Raw genomic sequence first — 19,998 nt, 5'->3', positions numbered from 1 at the left:
ATAGGGTGCTCAGCTTGGTACTCACGATGACCTAGAGGGGTGGAATGGGGGAGTGGGTGGAAGGGAGGCTCAGGAAGACAGAGACATATGTATACATATGGCTGACTCACTTCATTGTACAGTAGAAACTAATATTGTAGAACAATTATATTCCAATAAAAAAAGACAGATGATGTAAGTATGAGTAATAGTTTAGTTCAATCGCTCAGTCATGTCCGACTCTTTGAGACCCATGGACTGAAGCACAGCAGGCTTCCCTGTCCATCACTAACTCCTGGAGCTTGCTCAAATTCATGTCTATCAAGTTGGTTATGCCACCCAACCATCTCATCCTCTGTCATCCCCTTCTCCTTCTGCCTTCAGTCTTTCAGGGCCTTTTTCAGTGCGTCAATTCTTCATATCAGGTGGCCAAATTATTGGATTTTCAGCTTCAGCATCAGTCCTTCCAATGAATATTTAGGACTGATTTCCTTTAGGATGGACTGGTTTGATTTCCTTGCAGTCCAAGGGACTCTGAAGAGTCTTCTACAACACCACAGTTTAAAAGCATATGAGTAATAGAATCCAATCAAGTAATTCTCTCATCTAGGCCACATCATAATGGGAATTCTATATGGAGTGTAGGGGGAATTTTATAAACCAAGGCACAAGTCATATTCAAATATTTTCTTATCTCCAAAATGCTTCACTTGTGGTGAGAGCTTGAACTTGAGTAGCTGTCTACATTCCTGAGGTTGTCCCACTGACTTTGCCTGGTTGGGTGTCTGACCTAAATTTTCTGTGGTTTTGTAGATCAGAGACAATCTTATCATGACAAACAAGAAGATGTTTTCTTAAATGCAAAAGTCCCGTCTTCCTTGGGGCAAGAGGAAGTTGGCTGTGGCTCTGTCTTCTCCGCTGGGGAAACTTCCCACAGACAGGGAACAGATGGGCCTAGATTTAGATACCATCTGCTTTTCAGTTGTAATTAACATCGGATCCAGGGGTTGGTTGGATTTTACCATTGTGTTGGCCTTCGCCGTTGACCGCTGGGGAGTCCTAAATCCTGTGTTTGTTGGAATGTGAAACTTGGGTTGGGTTTCCTTGGATGGGGATCAGCTCTTATGAGACAAGGAAGGAAAAAGAAACCATTTTTGAGTGCCTGCTTCCAGTTCAGTGGCCCCCAGATGCAGTCGGAGAGAGGAAGATGCCTGCTCATCTTGCCTTGTGTTTGTGTAAAGAAGAAAAATAGGAATGATTCTCTGAGTCTATTTCAGTTCAGTTGGTTCCACTTTTCTTTCTAACAAGGTGATTGAAATAATGATGACCCAGTAATATTATTCAGCATTTATTGAACACTTGCAACATTCCAGCTGTGGTGCTAAGAATTCTACATGATCTAGTTTCAAAACAACCACTTGAGGTAGATACTGTTATCCCCATTTTACAAACAAGGAAAACTGAAACCTCAATGCAGTTGAAGTGCTCACCTCAGGCCACACTACTGAGATATGGAGCAGGCGATCATAGAAAAAGCAAGGGAATTCCAAAAAAACACCTACTCCTGCTTTCTTGACTATGCGAAAGGCTTTGACTATGTGGATCTCAACAAACTGCGGAAAATTCTTAAAGAGATGGAAATACCATATCACTTTACCTGCCTCCTGAGAAACCTATATGCAGATCAAGAAGCAACAGTTTGAACCAGACATGGAACAATGGACTGGTTCAAAATTGGGAAAGGAGTATATCAATGCTGTATATTGTCACCCTGCGTATTTAACTTATATGCAGAGTACATCATGTAAAAGGACAGGGTATGAATCCCAAGCTGGAATCAAGAATGCTGGGAAAAATATCAACAACCTCAGAAATGTAGATGATACCACTCTTAATGCCAGAAAGAGAAGAGAAACTAAAAGAGCCTCTTGATGGGGGTAACAGAGGAGAGTGAAAAAGCTGGCTTAAAACTCAACGTTCAGAAAACTAAGATTATGGCGTCTGGTCCCATCACTTTATGGCAAATAGATGGGGAAAAATTGGAAACAGTGACAGATTTTATTTTCTTGGGCTCCAGTAAAAATCACTGCAAATGGTGACTTCAGCCACAAAATTAAAAGATGCTTGCTCCTTGAAAGAAAAGCTATATGAATGTAGACAGCATATTAAAAAGCAGAGACATCCATATAGTCAAAGCTATGGTTTTTCCAGTAGTCATGTACAGTTATAAGAGTTGGACCACAAAGAAGGCTGAGTGCCGAAGAATTGATGCTTTTGCATTGTGATGCTGGAAAAGACTCTTGAGAGTCCCTTCGATTGCAAGGAGATCAAATCAGTCAATCCTAAAGGAGATCAACCCTGAATATTCATTTAAGGACTGATGTTGAAGCTCCAGTACTTTGGCCACCTGATGCGAAGAGCCAACTCATTGGGAAAGACCCTGATGCTGGGAATGATTGAGGGCAAGAAGAGAAGAGGGCGACAGAGGATGAGATGGTTGGATGGCATCACCAACTCAATGGACATGAGTTTGAGCAAACTCCAGGAGATAGTGAAGTACAGGGAAGCCTGGCATGCTGCAGTCTGTGGGGTCACAAAGAGTCAGACACAACTTAGCAACTAAGCAACAATAAATCGATTGGTTCCTGCTTCATAACCATGGTTCATCGCTGCCTCCACCAACTTCCTTACATTGACAGGGAGAGCAGGAGTAACCACGGCTCCCCTTATGGCTCAGCTAGTAAAAAATCTGTCTGCAATGTAGGAGATGTGGGTTCAATCCCTGGGTTGGGAAGATCCTCCGGAGAAAGAAATCACAACCCACTTCAGTACTCTTGCCTGGAGAGTTCCATGAACAGAGGAGCCTGGCAGGCCACAGTCCATGGGGTTGCAAAGAGTCAGACACGAATGAGCAACTAACACTTTCACAGGAGTAACAAGCCAGACAGATTTCTTCCATTCCTGTTTATTCGTTCCAGGAAAGAACTGAAGTAACTCAAAGATGCCACTGTTGTCCAGTTTCTTTATCATCTCCAGGAAATCATCTCTCTTGTACTTCAATGTGGGCTTCCCAGGTGGTGCTAGTGATAAAGAACCCACCTGCCAATGCAGGTTAGACGTAAGAGACAGACTCGATCCCTGGGTCGGGAGGATCTCCTGGAGGAGGATGTGGCAACCCACTCCAGTATTCTTGCCTGGAGAATCCCCTGGACAGAGGATTCTGGCAGGCTACAATCTATAGGGTCACACAGAGTCGGACACAACTGAAGCGACTTAGCATGCATGCACATACTTCAGTGTGCTTTACCCTTATGCCTTTAGACGATCTCTTGGGTTTTTAGTTGCAGCTCTGCAGCTTGCTTTTTCTTAGCCCTGGGGGAGGTGAGTGTAAGCATGATTAAATTTTAGCTTCTGCCTTAAAGCCCCAGTTCCTCATGTTGGTGTCATCATCTACAGACTGCAGCAGAAGTCGGTCCCCTTCTCATCAGAGGCATTGTCCCTCCAGCAACAGAAAGATGTTTAGTAGAACGTCTGAGAGCATCTCTATCTTGAGCCCTGTTGCTTTCTAAGGGCACACAATGTGAATAGAATGCACGAAGGACACCCAAGACCAGCAGTCATTCATGCTGTTGTCTGGGTACAAAGGATTCCTTGGAATACCCTGAATGTCAGCCCAGGGGAGGGACGTTCTATGCCCAGCTAAGCTAATTGTCTGGCAAGAGAGGTTTTGAACCTCCTAGTTAAAAGTCCATGGTATTCATCTGGGAGTGATTTTAGTGGATTGTCATTGAAGTGTGAAGTTGGAAGTACTATAATACAAAGCTTTGGTCTGGGTTCATTAACTGCACTAGATCTTAAGCAATAAAATGAAGGTGAGAGTTTAAGCCCCACACAAGCCTGTTGGTTTTACTCAGACACACAGCCCCAGGCTGGACTGCTACCCACAGCCATCCAGCCTGTTGACCCTTTACACCAATCGCAAGCAGGATGACCTGTGTCGCCCTCCACCATGAATGGGAAAGCTTCTTCCTCTCCAGGAGAAAGGTATCCTGGGTCAGTTCAGATAAGAGGATACAGTAAAGGCATGCAGTCAAGGAAGTAGTTTCAACCTGGCAGAAGACCGTGCCAGGGTACCCAAAGCTGGATGGCGGTGTGGCCACCTGAGCACCTTCTCAGGTCACTGACCACCCAGGAGCACAAAACATCGCATATGAAACAAGAGAGGAGAAAGGATACATGCATGTGTATGGCTGAGTCCCTTCACTGTTCACCTAAAACTGTCACATTGTTAATCCGCTAGACCCCAATACAAAATTAAAAAACAATTCTTTTGGAGAAACAAGAAAAGATGGTGCCTCTTTACTCACATTCCAGCACAACACAACTGAAGGCAAATAAATTGATCGCCTCCACCTGAAGCAAACAGCCACCTACAGTAGGAGTAGCACAGATCCTCCTGCTTTTTGCTACTGTCAGCTGATTTCTATCACACGTACTTTATAAGGGCTCCCATCATTCCACCAGCTGAATTTTTATTTTTTTAGTAAAGTATAGTTGATTTACAATGTTAGTCTCTGTTGTATAGCAAAGTGATTCAGTTATACATATATATACACATTCTTTTTCATATTCTTTTCTACTATGGTTTGTTGCAGGATATTGAATATAGTTCCCTGAGCTATACAATAGGACCTTGTTGTTTATCCATCCTATACATGTTTGTCTCTGCTAATCCCAAGCTCCCACTCCTTTCCTACCCCCGCCTTGGCAACCACAGGTCTGTTGCCTGTGTCTGTGAGTCTGTTTCTGTTTTGTACATAGGTTCATTTGTATCATATTTCATATTCCACACATAGGTGATACCATATGGGGTCTGTCTTTCTCTTTCTGACTTACTTTGTTTGGTATGATCATTTCTAGATGATATCTATGTCTAGCTGCAAATGTCATTATTTCATTCTTTTTATGGCTTAGTAATATTCCATTGTTATATATTATATGTATATAATATATAACATGTATATATAAAACAAGATATATATATATATATATACATATATATACACATCACATCTTCTTTAGCCAGTCATCTGTTGATGGACGTTTAGGTTGTTTCTCTGTCTTGACTATTGTGAATAATGTCACCAGTTGAAATTTTAAAATTAGAATGAATAGTGCATAAAGTGTTTCACTACATAAATATTAGATATTAAAACTTTGAATTCACCAACAAGACATTGCTTACTTAAGAGTAATCCCTTTTGCAAAAGAAAGATGAAAGAGGATAACAATTACAGAAAAATAGGGGAGATTTTGCAGTCTATTTTTCAGAATATTGACTATGCCTGCATTGCTGGAAATGCATTAGTAAGAGGCTTAATTTCTATATACACTTTTTAATTAATAGAGGATGAGTTTTCGCCTCCATCTTCCAGTAAATAAATGTTGAATAAATATTTAAAGAGCATGAGTTTGAAGAGGCGCCAATGATGAGCCTGCTTGAAGTGCCCACGTCTCAGGCCAGCTCTGTTTTTGGAAGTTTTGGTTACCTGCCCGGGGTTCGGCCGCCGTCCACTGTTTGATGTTATCTGGCAGCTGCAGTACCCACCAGCTCCCAAGACTGTTTGGACAGAGAATAACAAGAAAACGACAGAAAGGCAAGAGTATAAATGTCTTGATAACTTTAACCAGACTGGCGTCTTTCAAAGGCTCCATGTTGTTTAATAAGCTTAGCTCTGAATCTGGCATGGAAATTCCTACTTCACTGTGGATTGCCTCAGAAAGACTCAGCTCTGGTTGCTATTAAAAACTTTAAGGCAAGAAGCAGGTTTCTCACCAACCTTGAAGAGTTCCATCCTCTTGCAGATAGTTGAGTATATGCTGGAATTTCAAAGTCTCCCAGAAAAGTTAAATTTTCTATTATTTACAATATATCCTCAAAGTAGAAGTCATTGTCACTTTCTCAATGAGCCTGAAGGAGAGGCCAGTGCTAGCTAACAAACCTGCTGCCAGACCATCTCACATGGGGTTTTCAGAGCTCCCAGAGTATGTCACACGGTTTTAGTGGCAATGGGAGAGGGGGAGCATCATGGCGAAGTAGAGGAAAGGCAGAAAGGGAAGAAATGACTCAAGGAAAGATGAGGGGTCTTGAGAAACCCTCAAGCCAGTGGGCATCCTGAGCATTCAGACCACATCTCTTCTCTTGCTGCTGAAAGTAAGGTTAGAACCATGACTGGCTTGGGCTGTAATCATTCAAATGGGGTTGAAGTCCAGTTTCTGTTTTGTGCTGGTGCTGTGACTTAGGACTTATATTCTGTCTGCCTCAATTTCCTTGTCTGAAAAGTGGGGATAACAATAGTATCTCATGGGCTAGTTGAAAGGATTAAGTTGTAAAGCATTTCTATGCTTAGTCATATGGCCAGTGTGCTCAGTGGTCGTGTGCTCAATGGTCAGTATTCAAAAAGTGTGACCTGTCATCATCATCACCAGCATTATCTTTCTCATCATCACCATCACCATCTTCACCATTGTCCCCATCGTCATCACCATTATCATCACCATCATCACCATCTTCACCATCACCACCAACCACCATCATCACCATCTTCATCTCCATCACTGTCCCCATCATCATCCAATCACTGTCAGCACCAGCATTATTACAACCATCATCATACCATCAAAACCACTTTCATCATCACCATCATCATAAGGTTTTCCCAGTAAAGTCAACAATGATTCCTGATCATCATAGATGGTCTGCACCTGTGAACCCAAATCTCTAAGTCTAGAGTATAAGAACTCCCCCAACTAACCTTAACTTGTTTCTGTAGCCTCATCTGTCTCTGCTGCTGCTGCTGCTGCTAAGTCGCTTCAGTCGTGTCCGACTCTGTGTGACCCCATAGACTGCAGCCCACCAGGCTCCCCTGTCCCTGGGATTCTCCAGGCAAGAACACTGGAGTGGGTCGCCATTTCCTTCTCCAATGCATGAACGTGAAAAGTGAAAGTGAAGTCGTTCAGTCGAACCCTCAGCGACCCCATGGACTTCAGCCTTCCAGGCTCCTCCGTCCGTGGGATTTTCCAGGCAAGAGTACTGGAGTGGGGTGCCAGCTCACTCATAATCTGTACTCCAGCCAAAGTGTCGTTTTCAGCACAAACCATGTTTTTATTCTTGCTGTTCTGTTGCCTAGTCAACTCTGTCCTGGTTTATTTGATTGGCTAATACCTGTTCATTTCTCAGACATGGTATAAGCATCAGCTCCTCCAGATGGTCTTACTACACCCTCCCCTTCACCCCCTGAAACCTAGGCCCTGTGTCCTTCCGTAAAGTTCACAGAAAATCCAGTGAAGAGCTCTGTGTTTACCTGTAATACCAAATGCTTTGCTTACATGTTCAGCAGACATGATGGTGTACCACTTTCCTGATCAAAGAATTGGAAAGTTGGACCCAAACTGAATTTATAATGCTTATAATTGGCAGGTTCTGTGTGGCTGGTTGAGTGTTTTACAATTGTTTAATTCAATCATTTATCTAAGAATTATTTATTGAACACATACTATGTGCCGGCCCTGTATGGGCACTAGGGATATATCAAAGGATAAGTTAGGTAAAGACCCCTGTCTGTGTGGAGTTTACATTCTAAGGAATGAGACATACAATAAAATATGCACCATGATAAGAATTATTTGGTATGCTAGAAGGTAATCCTGGTAATAGAAAAAAGAGGAAATGGAACAGGGTCAGAGACAGGAGGAGGAGAGTGCAGGAGAAGGAGGCTCCATGAAGGTGAGGTTTGAGCAAAGGCTGAAAGAAGTGAGGCACAGAGCCAGGTGGATGGCTGGGGAGAAAGTGAAACTGGCATAGGGAATAACCGTGCAAAAGCCCTGAGGCAGAGCTTGCGAGGCTCATTCAGACAGCAGCCAGGAGACCTGGGTGCAGGCAGCAGAATCAGCAAGGCAGAGAGTAGGGGCACCAGGGCATCCATAGTCCTTACTCAGCCTCAAGAGATGCTACCCAACAGTCCAGACTCGCAGCTTCTCTCTTGGGAGATCAGAAGCTCTGGCCTCGCTAAGCACGTATTCTCATGCAACACTGGTTAGGGCAGAGCACAGGCTGCCCATTTCAGATGGGCATCCACTGTTCAGTGAGCCACAGAGCCTGCCTCATCCTCTCTGGGCAGTTGAGGCCCTGGCACCAAGTAGCAGCTTCTGACAGGCATGCCCAAACCTGCTGCCACCACTCTCTGCTCCCATCCTGCCTTGACCATCCTCCTTCCCTCAGCCCTGATCTCTGTCTGTTCTGTGTGAGTCCAGTGAAGACTCCTGCAGGGCAATACCCTGAAAGGGAAGGAAGCCCACGACAATGGAAGGGAGTTTTCATTCTTGATTCTACAAAGGAGACTCTTCTTTCGAAAGAATGAATGGGCTTCCTCGAATGTTTGAACATACTTAGGTGGAGGATTGCCAGGGGCCCAGGAATACACTTGCCTCCTATATCTGTCACACCTGTCTCCTATCCTGACAGCAGGGCTTTGATGGTGGTGAGGCGGGGCGGGGGTGCGGCTGGGGTGGAGGGGTTGGTAACTACTTCTTCAAAAATGAACTCGTTAACAAAACCCCAAACTGTGCCTTGATCACATTATCTCACACCTGTTAAGATAGCTACTATCGAAAAAATAAATAAAAACAAAATAACAAGTATTGGTGAAGATATGGAGAAACTGGAGCTTGTAAACTGTTGGAAGGAATGTAAAATGGTGCAGCCCCTTTGGAGAGCAGTATGGCAGGTCCTCAGAAAATGAAACACAGAATTACCATATGATCCAGTGATTCCACTTCTGGGTATCTACCTCCAAAGAATTGCAAGAAGGAACTCAGAGATTTGTACATCAATGTTCACAGCAAAGTTATTGACTATAGATGAAAGATGGAAGCAACCCAAATGTGCAGTGACAGATGAATGATTAAATAGAATGTGGCATATCCTTACAATAGAATATTACTCAGCCTTGAAAAGGAAAGGCATTCTGACCCTTGCTGCAGCATGTATGAACTGTGCAGACATTATGCTGAGTGAAATAAGACAGTCACAAAGGGACAAATACTGTAGGATTCCCCTTATATGAGGTCTCTAGTAGAGTTGTCACATTCATAGACACAGAAAGTAGAAAGATGATCACCAGAGGCTGGGAGGAGAGGGAATGGGGAGTTAGTGTTTAGTGGAGACAGTTTCAGTTTGGAAAGATGAAAAGGATCTAGAGGTGATGGTGGTACAGCTGTGATACTTAATGCCATGAAGCTGTACACTTAAACATGGTTAAAATGGTAAATCTTGTGCATATTTAACACAATAAAAAAATGAAGTTTTTAAAAGTCAAAAAATATGGGGAGATGTATAATATATGTATATATGTGCTTGTGTGCTAAATCGCTTCAGTCGTGTCCGACTCTGCAACCCTGTGGACTGTAGCCTGCCCAGCTCCTCTGTCCATGGGATTCTCTAGGCAAGAATACTGGAGTGGGTTGCCACGCTCTTCTTCAGGGGATTATATATATATCAGTTCAGTTCAGTCGCTCAGTAGTGTCCGACTCTTTGCGACCCCATAAATCACAGCACGCCAGGCCTCCCTGTCCATCACCAACTCCCAGAGTTCACCCAGACTCACATCCATCGAGTCAGTGATGCCATCCAGCCATCTCATCCTCTATCGTCCCCTTCTCCTCCTTCCCCCAATCCCTCCCAGCATCAGAGTCTTTTCCAATGAGTCAACTCTTCGCATGAGGTGGCCAAAGTACTGGAGTTTCAGCTTTAGCATCATTCCTTCCAAAGAAATCCCAGGGCTGATCTTCAGAATGGACTGGTTGGATCGTGCAAGGGACTCTCAAGAGTCTTCTCCAACACCACAGTTCAAAAGCATCAATTCTTCGGCACTCAGCCTTCTTCACAGTCCAACTCTCACATCCATACATGACCACAGGAAAAACCATAGCCTTGACTAGATGAACCTTTGTTGGCAAAGTAATGTCTCTGCTTTTGAATGTGCTATCTAGGTTGGTCATAACTTTCCTTCCAAGGAGTAAGCGTCTTTTAATTTCATGGCTGCAGTCACCATCTGCAGTGATTTTGGAGCCCAAAAAAAGAAAGCCTGACACTGTTTCCACTGTTTCCCCATCTATTTCCCATGAAGTTATGGGACCGGATGCCATGATCTTCATTTTCTGAATGTTGAGCTTTAAGCCAGCTTTTTCACTCTCCACTTTCACTTTCATCAAGAGGTTTTTGAGTTCCTCTTCACTTTCTGCCATAAGGGTGGTGTCATCTGCATATCTGAGGTTATTGATATTACTCCTGGCTGTCTTGATTCCAGCTTGTGCTTCTTCCAGTCCAGCATTTCTCTGCATATAAGTTAAATAAGCAGGGTGACAATATACAGCTTTGATGTACTCCTTTTCCTATTTGGAACCAGTCTGTTGTTCCATGTCCAGTTCTAACTGTTGCTTCCTGACCTGCATACAGATTTCTCAAGAGGCAGGTCAGGTGGTCTGGGATTCCCATCTCTTTCAGAATTTTCCACAGTTTATTGTGATCCACACAGTCAAAGGCTTTGGCATAGTCAATAAAGCAGAAGTAGATGTTTTTCTGGAACTCTCTTGCTTTTTCCATGATCCAGAAGATGTTGGCAATTTGATCTCTGGTTCCTCTGCCTTTTCTAAAACCAGCTTGAACATCAGGAAGTTCACGGTTCACATATTGCTGAAGCCTGGCTTGGAGAATTTTGAGCATTACTTTACTAGTGTGTGAGATGAGTGCAATTGTGCGGTAGTTTGAGCATTCTTTGGCATTGCCTTTCTTTGGGATTGGAAAGAAAAATGACCTTTTCCAGTCCTGTGGCCACTGCTGAGTTTTCCAAATTTGCTGGCATATTGAGTACAGCACTTCCATAGCATCATCTTTCAGGATTTGGAATAGCTTAACTGGAATTCTATCACCTCCACTAGCTTTGTTCGTAGTGATGCTTTCTAAGGCCCACTTGACTTCTCATTCCAGGATGTCTGGCTCTAGGTCAGTGATCACACCATCGTGATTATCTGGGTCATGAAGATCTTTTTTGTACAGTTCTTCTGTGTATTCTTGCCACCTCTTCTTAATATCTTCTGCTTCTGTTAGGTCCATACCATTTCTGTCCTTTATCGAGCCCATCTTTGCATGAAATGTTCCCTTGGTATCTCTAATTTTCTTGAAGAGATCTCTAGTCTTTCCCATTCTGTTGTTTTCCTCTTATTTCTTTGCATTGATCGCTGAAGAAGACTTTCTTATCTCTTCTTGCTATTCTTTGGAACTCTGCATTCAGATGCTTATATCTTTTTCTCCTTTGCTTTTCGCTTCTCTTCTTTTCACAGCTATTTGTAAGGCCTCCTCAGACAGCCATTTTGCTTTTTTGCATTTCTTTTCCATGGGGATGGTCTTGATCCCTGTCTCCTGTACAATGTCACGAACCTCATTCCATAGTTCATCAGGCACTCTATCAGATCTAGGCCCTTAAATCTATTTCTCACTTCCACTGTATAATCATAAGGGATTTGATTTAGGTCATACCTGAATGGTCTAGTGGTTTTCCCTACTTTCTTCAATTTAAGTCTGAATTTGGCAATAAGGAGTTCATGATCTGAGCCACAGTCAGCTCCTGGTCTTGTTTTTGCTGACTGTATAGAGCTTCTCCATCTTTGGCTGCAAAGACTGTAATTAATCTGATTTCAGTGTTGACCATCTGGTGATGTCCATGTATAGAGTCTTCTCTTGTGTTGTTGGAAGAGGGTGTTTGTTATGACCAGTGCATTTTCTTGGCAAAACTCTATTAGTCTTTGCCCTGCTTCATTCTGTATTCCAAGGCCAAATTTACCTGTTAATCCAGGTGTTTCTTGACTTCCTACTTTTGCATTCCAGTCCCCTATAATGAAAAGGACATCTTTTTGGGGTGTTAGTTCTAAAAGGTCTTGTAGGTCTTCATAGAACCATTCAACTTCAGCCTCTTCAGCGTTACTGGTTGGGGCATAGACTTCACTGTGATATTGAATGGTTTGCCTTGGAAATGAACAGAGATCATTCTGTCGTTTTTGAGATTGCATCCAAGTACTGCATTTTGGACTCTTTTGTTGACCATGATGGCTTCTCCATTTCTGCTGAGGGATTCCTGCCCACAGTAGTAGATATAATGGTCATCTGAGTTAAATTCACCCATTCCAGTCCATTTTAGTTCACTGATTCCTAGAATTTCGACATTCACTCTTGCCATCTCTTGCTTGACCACTTCCAATTTGCCTTGATTCATGGACCTGACATTCCAGGTTCCTATGCAATATTGCTCTTTACAGCATTGGACCTTGCTTCTATCACCAGTCACATCCACAGCTGGGTATTCTTTTTGCTTTGGCTCCATCCCTTCATTCTTTCTGGAGTTATTTCTCCACTGATCTCCAGTAGCATACTGGGCACTTACGGACCTGGGGAGTTCCTCTTTGAGTATCCTATCATTTAGCCTTTTCATACTGTTCATGGGGTTCTCAAGGCAAGAATACTGAAGTGGTTTGCCATTCCCTTCTCCAGTGGACCACATTCTGTCAGATCTCTCCACCATGACCCACCCATCTTGGGTTGCCCCAATGGCATGGCTTAGTTTCATTGAGTTAGACAAGGCTGTGGTCCTAGTGTGATTAGATTGACTAGTTTTCTGTGAGTATGGTTTCAGTGTGTCTGCCCTCTGATGCCCTCTTGCAACACCTACCATCTTACTTGGGTTTCTCTTACCTCGGGCGTAGGGTATCTCTTCATGGCTGCTCCAGCAAAGCGCAGCCACTGCTCCTTACCTTGAACAAGGGGTATCTCCTCACCGCAGCCCTTCCTGACCTTCAACGTGGGATAGCTCCTCTAGGCCCTCCTGTGCCCACGCAGCCACGGCTCTTTGGACGTGGGGTTGCTCCTCCCGGCTGCCGCCCCTGGCCTCGGGCGTTGGGGCGTGGGGTAGCTCCTCCCGTCTGCTCTCTCTCTCTCTCTCTCTCTCTCTATATATATATATATATATATACACACACACACACATATATATTGTGTATATATATATCTGACTCTTTGCAACCCCATGAACTGGCACTCACCAGGTTCCTCTGCCCATGGAATTTTCCAGGCAAGAATACTGGAGTGGGTTGCTATTTCCTTCTCCAATCTTTAAATCTGTACATATATCTATATCTATCTATATGTGTATAAAGGAAGAGAGAGAGGTGCCATGGTGTGGTGATGAGAGCCATGTAGTAGGGAGATAGTTCCCTGGGCTCAAATCCTGCCTCTGCCACCCACTAGCTGGCTGACCTGAACCAGGTTAATGACTTGGTCCCCACTGCGAGGAGGCTGGATTGAACCAGCACCCCATCCTGCAGCCATGATTGTGAGGGTCAGTGGAGCATGTGTGTGCCTGCCCCCATCAGGGAGCCCCTCTAAGGCCCACGCACACATCAGCCCAGCTACAGAAACCTGTCCCCAGAACATGCCTTTAGTGGATATTATGGGGAGATGGCAATTACCACCCCCACTTCCCTGAGAAACTGTCAAGCAAGCGAAATAAATGAGGTCCTCAGGGACTCAGGAACCATTCTCAGAGTGGACCCCATATGAGAGGCATTGGGGTGGGGAAGAAAGAGTCGAGAGAACAAAGGAAGAGAAGGCAGATCTCATTCCACGGCTCTGAGACAGTGACCCCAGGGTGCTGACCTCCGAGAACACTGTCAGCCATGGGCTTTATCTGGTAACGTGAAAGGCATCAGGTAACACAATGACAGGTTTATGCTGGTGAGCAGGAGTATTAACATACACTCAACCTCCTTTAGCATTTGAGTCCCTGTGAGAGAATCCTTTTCAGTTGGCAGTGGTTTCGATGACCTTCCGATGCCGATTACGGAGGACTAGGGGTGGGGTGAAGAGAACAATCCCGAGTCTGTTGCCCTCAGCCTTTGAGAGCAATGCTCTGGCTGGGAGTGCACTCACCTTGGTCGGGCTGCTGGTGCACTCCCATGGGCATCTCCTGAGCAGCAGCCAGTGTTGAGGCTGGATTGGCCCTCCTGGTTCTATCTCAATGGCAGGACACACCCCAGAAACAGCAACCAGGGAACTTTGAAAGGACAAAGTTTATTACTCCCAGATTCTTGGGTGTATAGGGCCACACGGTGAGGTCATGGGTGGCCAGGGTGGGGAGACAGAGTGGGGAACAGAGCTGGGGTCCTGCCTTTATTGAGGGCAAGTGTAGGGTGTCTAGGGTTTCTCTGGTTCACTCTTTATTGGCAAATTTAAAACCTAAGAGCAGGAGTTTAGGGTGCAGGTAGGGAAAATCGGGGTCAGTCCAGTGGTCACTTATTTGGGTCACACAGGATTTCTGAAAGGGGAACTTCCTGGGTGAGGCAGCCTGTCTCCTCATGTAGTTGTGTAGCTGGCGATGTGTTTATTGAGACGGGAGCCTTTGGAATGGATGCCCTGGAGATCAAAAGCCTAATGTCAGGCACTTATGTTCCAACAAGAAAAGCTCATTGCCAGACACTTAACTACTGTCCCCACTCGACTTTAGGAAGATAGTTGTTTCTGAGAGTGGTCCACCTTGATTTCTTTTTTTTTCTATACGATGTTTTGTTTATTTTATTTTTTTAGCTATTTTAAAAAACTGAAGTATAATTAACTTACAATGTTATGTTACTTTTGGGTATACAGCAAAGTGATTCAGTTATGTATGTATACATCCACACATGTTTTTTGGATTCTTTTCCATTATAGGTTATTAAAAGATGTTGAATATAGTTCCTTATGCTATATAGTAGGCCCTTTTGTTTATTTGTAGTATGTATATATATATATATATGTATGTATGTATGTTAATCCCAAACTCCTCCAAAAATACATTTATTTATTTAGAATAGTTTTAGGTTTACAGAAAAAAATGAGTAGGAAGTACAGATAGATCACATACATCCCTCCTCTCCCCCTTGCACAGTTTCCCTTATTATAAACATTCTGCATTTGGTGGTGCAGCTTGGTTTCAATGCTGCATTGAGTTCCTTTCACAGTCTTCCTTCGGAGAAGACAATGGCACCCCACTCAAGTACTCTTGCCTGGAAAATCCCATGGACGGAGGAGCCTGGAGGGCTGAAGTCCATGGGGTCGCTAAGGGTCGGACACGACTGAGCGACTTCGCTTTCACTTTTCACTTTCATGCATTGGAGAAGGAAATGGCGACCCACTCCAGTGTTCTTGCCTGGAGAATCCCAGGGATGGAGGAGCCTGGTGGGCTGCAGTCTATGGGGTCGCACAGAGTTGGACACAACTGAAGCGACTTAGCAGCAGCAGCAGCAACAGTCTTCCTTAACCCACTTCCCTCTCACTTTAACTTGGGGTCTCCTGGAAGCTGACCTTAAGACAATGATTAGAACTCAGTGGTCACTTGTGAAGGAAGGAAATGTTGCTAGTGGTGTAGGAAGTGAGATGGGGGAAGGAGAGATTGCTGCTAAAAGGTCAGCAATGGAACTTATGACACTACAGGCTCCTGAAGCTTGATTCAGCTGTGGGAACCCAGGAGGATGAAGTGGAGGGACCCTCTCAGGGAGTGAGGGAGCAGGGACTGATGCACCAACATCCTCTGGTCAGGTCTTCAAGCAGATTGAGGCAAATTCTGACTACTGAAAGGCAGTGTGTGTGTGTGTGTGTGTGCGCGCGCGCTCGTGCGTGTGAAGTCATTTCAGTCATGTCCAACTCTTTGCGATCCCATGGACTTTAACCCACCAGGCTCCTCTGTCCATGGGATTCTCCAGGCAAGAATGACAGAGTGGGTTTTCATGCCCTTCTCCAGGGGATCTTTCAGACCCAGGGATTGAACCCACATCTGTTCTGTCTCCTGCATTGTCTGGCAGGGTCTTTACCACTAGCACCACCTGGAAGCCCACAGAAAGGCAGCAGAGTTCCCTGAAGCCTGATGAACATGGTAGGACCAGGGGGCACCCCTAACCATCTGCTGTGTTCCTCTTCCCTGCAGCCAGGTCCCCAATCTCAGATCCTCTTGGTCAGAATCCAAGGCTGGCTGAGATGGTGTCTCTCTCTAATCACCAGGGCAGTGAGCTGTTCCAGCAGAATGATATCTACAATGGTAGCAGAGCCTGAGAGTGGGTGTGTGAGTTGGTCCTGCCATAGCATCATGGGGCCAGCACCAAACTTTTCAAGAGGGGGAGAATGATTTTTAAAGAAAAAACTTTTTTCCAAGTATAATTGTATATGATCACTTGAAACCATGAAAAAGACAGAGACGGAAAAAAGGAAGATCTTTTTGTTGTTGTTGTTGTTGTTTATTCTGATCATATTCCCTGGGAGATTTAGAACGATTTCTACCAAAGCCAGATTTCTACAGTCTTCTCTAGAAATTGCTTTTCCAGTACCACCTTCGCTGAAATTAACGATAGAGAAACATGAGTACAGATAATGCAGCAAAAGGAAATTGTCTGTGAAAACCGCTGACTGTAGATGCCACATAAAACAGCGGGGCTAATGTCATGCTGGTGGGATACATTTGCCCTCAACAATTCGGAAGTCCTTATGTGTATCAACATTTCATCTAGAGCCTATTCACCCCCATAAAGCCCCAGGCCATGATGACTTCCTGTTACCTTAGATATTTTGCAGTTTAACTATTTTTACCAAAGTTCTCTAGTTTATTAGTCCCAATCAACTTTTAAAATTGCCTGATGAAATAGAATTTATCTTTCAAAATCCTAGTTCATTAGCCACTTTCTCTGTGAAGCCTTCTCTGACCTCCTTCACCCACACCCAGCAGAATGAATCTTTTATGCCTTGTATCTGTTAGGGAGGCACACAGCTGCAAGTACAGAAGTCCCAATTAATGGGGACTGAGGCAAATAGGAGATTCATTTTATCACCTACTAAGAAGTACAGAGGCAGGTGGTTTCTGGCATTAGATTGGTGAATAGCATTCTTTGGGGCTCTGGTACCCTTAGCATGTTCGTATGTATTGTCATGTTTATTGTCTCATGGTCACATAATGGCTGCTGGCATTCTAGACATCACATCTGAGTTCAAGGCAAGAAGAAAGGGTGACTTTACTTGAATCTGTCCCTTATTCCCATTGCCCAAAATTGTGTCAGTGGTCATGGCTAGTTCCAGGGAGGCTAGAAAAGCTGACTATATAGCCATTTAGAACAACAGCAAAGTTTAAACTTCTTGGAAGTTACTTCTTATTATTATTGTTTTCACTATGGCTCCTTTCATCACCTTGGCTGTAGCTGTTAAGCTGTTACTACAATAGTGCTGTATAACAAATGGCCTGAAAACCTCAACAACATACAACAATAAACATTTATTTAGCATGTGGGTGTTTGGGGTTTAGCAGAACTGGGTTGAGCTTGATCAATCTCAGCTGAGACAGCAGGGATGACTGGGACACGTCTTGGCTCTTTTTCTTTTCCATTTGCTCCTCTCTAGCAGCCACAGAAGCTAACTAGAGAGCATGGTGGGGTTTGTGCTGAAGGCTAGCGAGCTAAGGATAGTCTCTCAAGGTCACACAGCTTGGAAGTGTCAAGTCCAGGACTGGGTGTGAGGTCCTTGACCCCATCCTGGGCTCCCTCCAAGGCTGCGGGCTGCCTCTTCCAGCAGTCGCTGTTCCAGGCATGCTCCTTGGCCACTTCCCTGAATGGCTTCAGAAGGCAACACCAGCTACTATTTGAGTGCTCCCGTCTTGGAACCTATTCACTCCAGGCAAACCTGGCCCTCACTCTGGGCAAACCTGGAACAGGATAGTGAGGAACACGTGAAGGACATAGCTGCCTCCCTTCTCCCTTATGTATCTTGAAGACACATAAACCTGAAACATGACCCATGGTCCCTGGCAGCACGTGGGTCGGTGTCTGAGTAGAGATGTCCTGATGCATTCCAGGGAAGAAAAGCCCTTGTGGTCTGATACTGGAGCTGCAGCTCACATAGACGACCCCCTCCCGCAGACATCTTCACTCATGGTCTTTAGAGCGCGACCCACATTCACCTGCCTTGGCTGCTGTAGCTGAGCCGCAGTTTCCACTGGCCTAGGCTCCACGTGGGCAATCCCAGGGTATTGGGCCAGCTCAGCCCTTTTTGAGACTTCCAATCTTGTCGGAGAAGGCAATGGCACCCCACTCCAGTGCTCTTGCCTGGAAAATCCCATGGACAGAGGGGCCTGGTGGGATGCACTCCATGGGGTCGCTAGGAGTCGGACACAACTGAACGACTTCACTTCCACTTTTCACTTTCCTGCATTGGAGAAGGAAATGGCAACCCACTCCAGTGTTCTTGCCTGGAGAATCCCAGGGACGGGGGAGCCTGGTGGGCTGCCGTCTATGGGGTCGCACAGAGTCGGACACGACTAAAGTGACTTAGCAGTAGTGGCAGCAGCAATCTGTCTTGTATTTTGCAGTGCACCTTGTAAAAATAATAACATTAAAGACCATTATCCAACAACTCCCCATCTGGAAGCTTATCCTAGAAATGCAAAAGGATATATGCTTAAAGATTTTTTTTTTATTGTAACACTGTTTACGGTCCATTCATTTATAGAGGAAAAGAGGGATTCACTCCAAATACAGAGGTAGCAAGGGTTTACTAATGTTCATGCTGATCACATTTATTCTTCTGTATAAATGGTATATTTATGTGAACACACAATCAAAATAAACCTTTTCAAATATAAATAAATAAGGACATCAGTGGCTCTGACGGGCAGCCCCCAAAAGTGGCTGACTAGGATTCTGAAACTGTCCCTCCCTCTGTGTGGCTGGCGAAGGCAGTCATTAGTAAGTGAGCTGAAATAGGAAGCGGGGATGAGGCAGAAATCAAAAGCGACCTCTGCACGGGGTGACAATGGCCCTGTGGGCAGCTTGGAGAGGATCCTTGGAGAAGTTAAGATGTCCTCTGTGGTGTCTGGGAGATGGATCAGGAACCGCCTGCCTCCCATGTGAGTTAGGAGAACTGAGACCACCAGAACATGCCTTAATTCCTGGCCCAACAAAGAGGGGCAAATATGATTAATAGTGGTGGTATTGTTATCATCGTAAATGATGATATTATATTATCCTTTGGAAATATAGGAATGGTCAAATTAATCCCCAAATGCCTCGTTCTCTGAAGTATTTGGACCAGTGTATTGATAGAATCATCTGTGTCACCACTTTCAGTAGGTCCTTTGCATCTTCAAGTTTGACTTTGTACATTTGTTTCGTTCCTTTATACTGTTGTTTTATTATTATTAATGGTAGACCTTTTAGAGCAGTTTTAGGTTCACAGCATAACTGCACAGAAGGTACAGAGTTCCTTCATCCCCCTGCCCCCCGACACACACAGCACCCCATCGATATCTTGTTCTGTTTTCCCAGTGGGAACCTGACTTCTAGTGGGTAACATAGCAAAGAGCTGGAAGAGAGTTTCTTGTAAGTAAAGTGGCAGGCTGCCCTCAGATGCCAGGTGCTCTGAGCTGGAAAGAAGCCCGTGGCCTGGCAGGCCCCTAGGTGTCCAGAGGAGCCTTGTCATAGAGCATCTGTGGGTGGGTGTCCTACCTCATGCTGCCTTGGGCATGAAACTAACTTGGTTTTCAGTAGGCTTCACCCTTGAGAGCACAGAGAGCTTGGCAAATCTGCTCATTTCTCGTCCTAATCCAAGTGTTGGCACTGCTGTGCATTAGACGAAGCTTCTTACTCGAGGAAGATCAATACATAATATTGGAACATGGTCTTGGAGAGAGAGTTTATGGACTTGTAAGAGGCGTTGGGGCTTTTAGCCTGTTGTATATAAAACAGATCAAGAAAAACAAAGCAGAATATGGGGGATGGGAGGGCCTTTTGCTTAGATTGACATTAACCCAGAGGTCCTAAGTACATGGAGGGCTGAGGCAAGGTGATCTGGAGGGAACGTGTTCCGGGCAGTGGGAACAGCAAGTGCAAAGGCCCGGGAGC

General features: G+C 44.6%; 1 protein-coding gene across 2 annotated transcripts in view; it reads left to right on the top strand.

The window, feature by feature from the left end:
• The window catches only part of SLC24A3 (solute carrier family 24 member 3), a 429,713-nt gene that overhangs the window by 307,361 nt on the left and 102,354 nt on the right, over positions 1–19,998 (top strand). The gene's annotated exons all lie outside the window — the stretch shown is intronic.

The sequence above is a fragment of the Bos grunniens genome, chromosome 13, assembly GCF_055505025.1.
Source record: "Bos grunniens cultivar Pamir isolate PY7600 chromosome 13, Bosgru_T2T1.0, whole genome shotgun sequence".
Classification (NCBI taxonomy): domain Eukaryota; kingdom Metazoa; phylum Chordata; class Mammalia; order Artiodactyla; family Bovidae; genus Bos; species Bos grunniens.
This window is presented reverse-complemented; position numbering and strand designations above follow the sequence as displayed.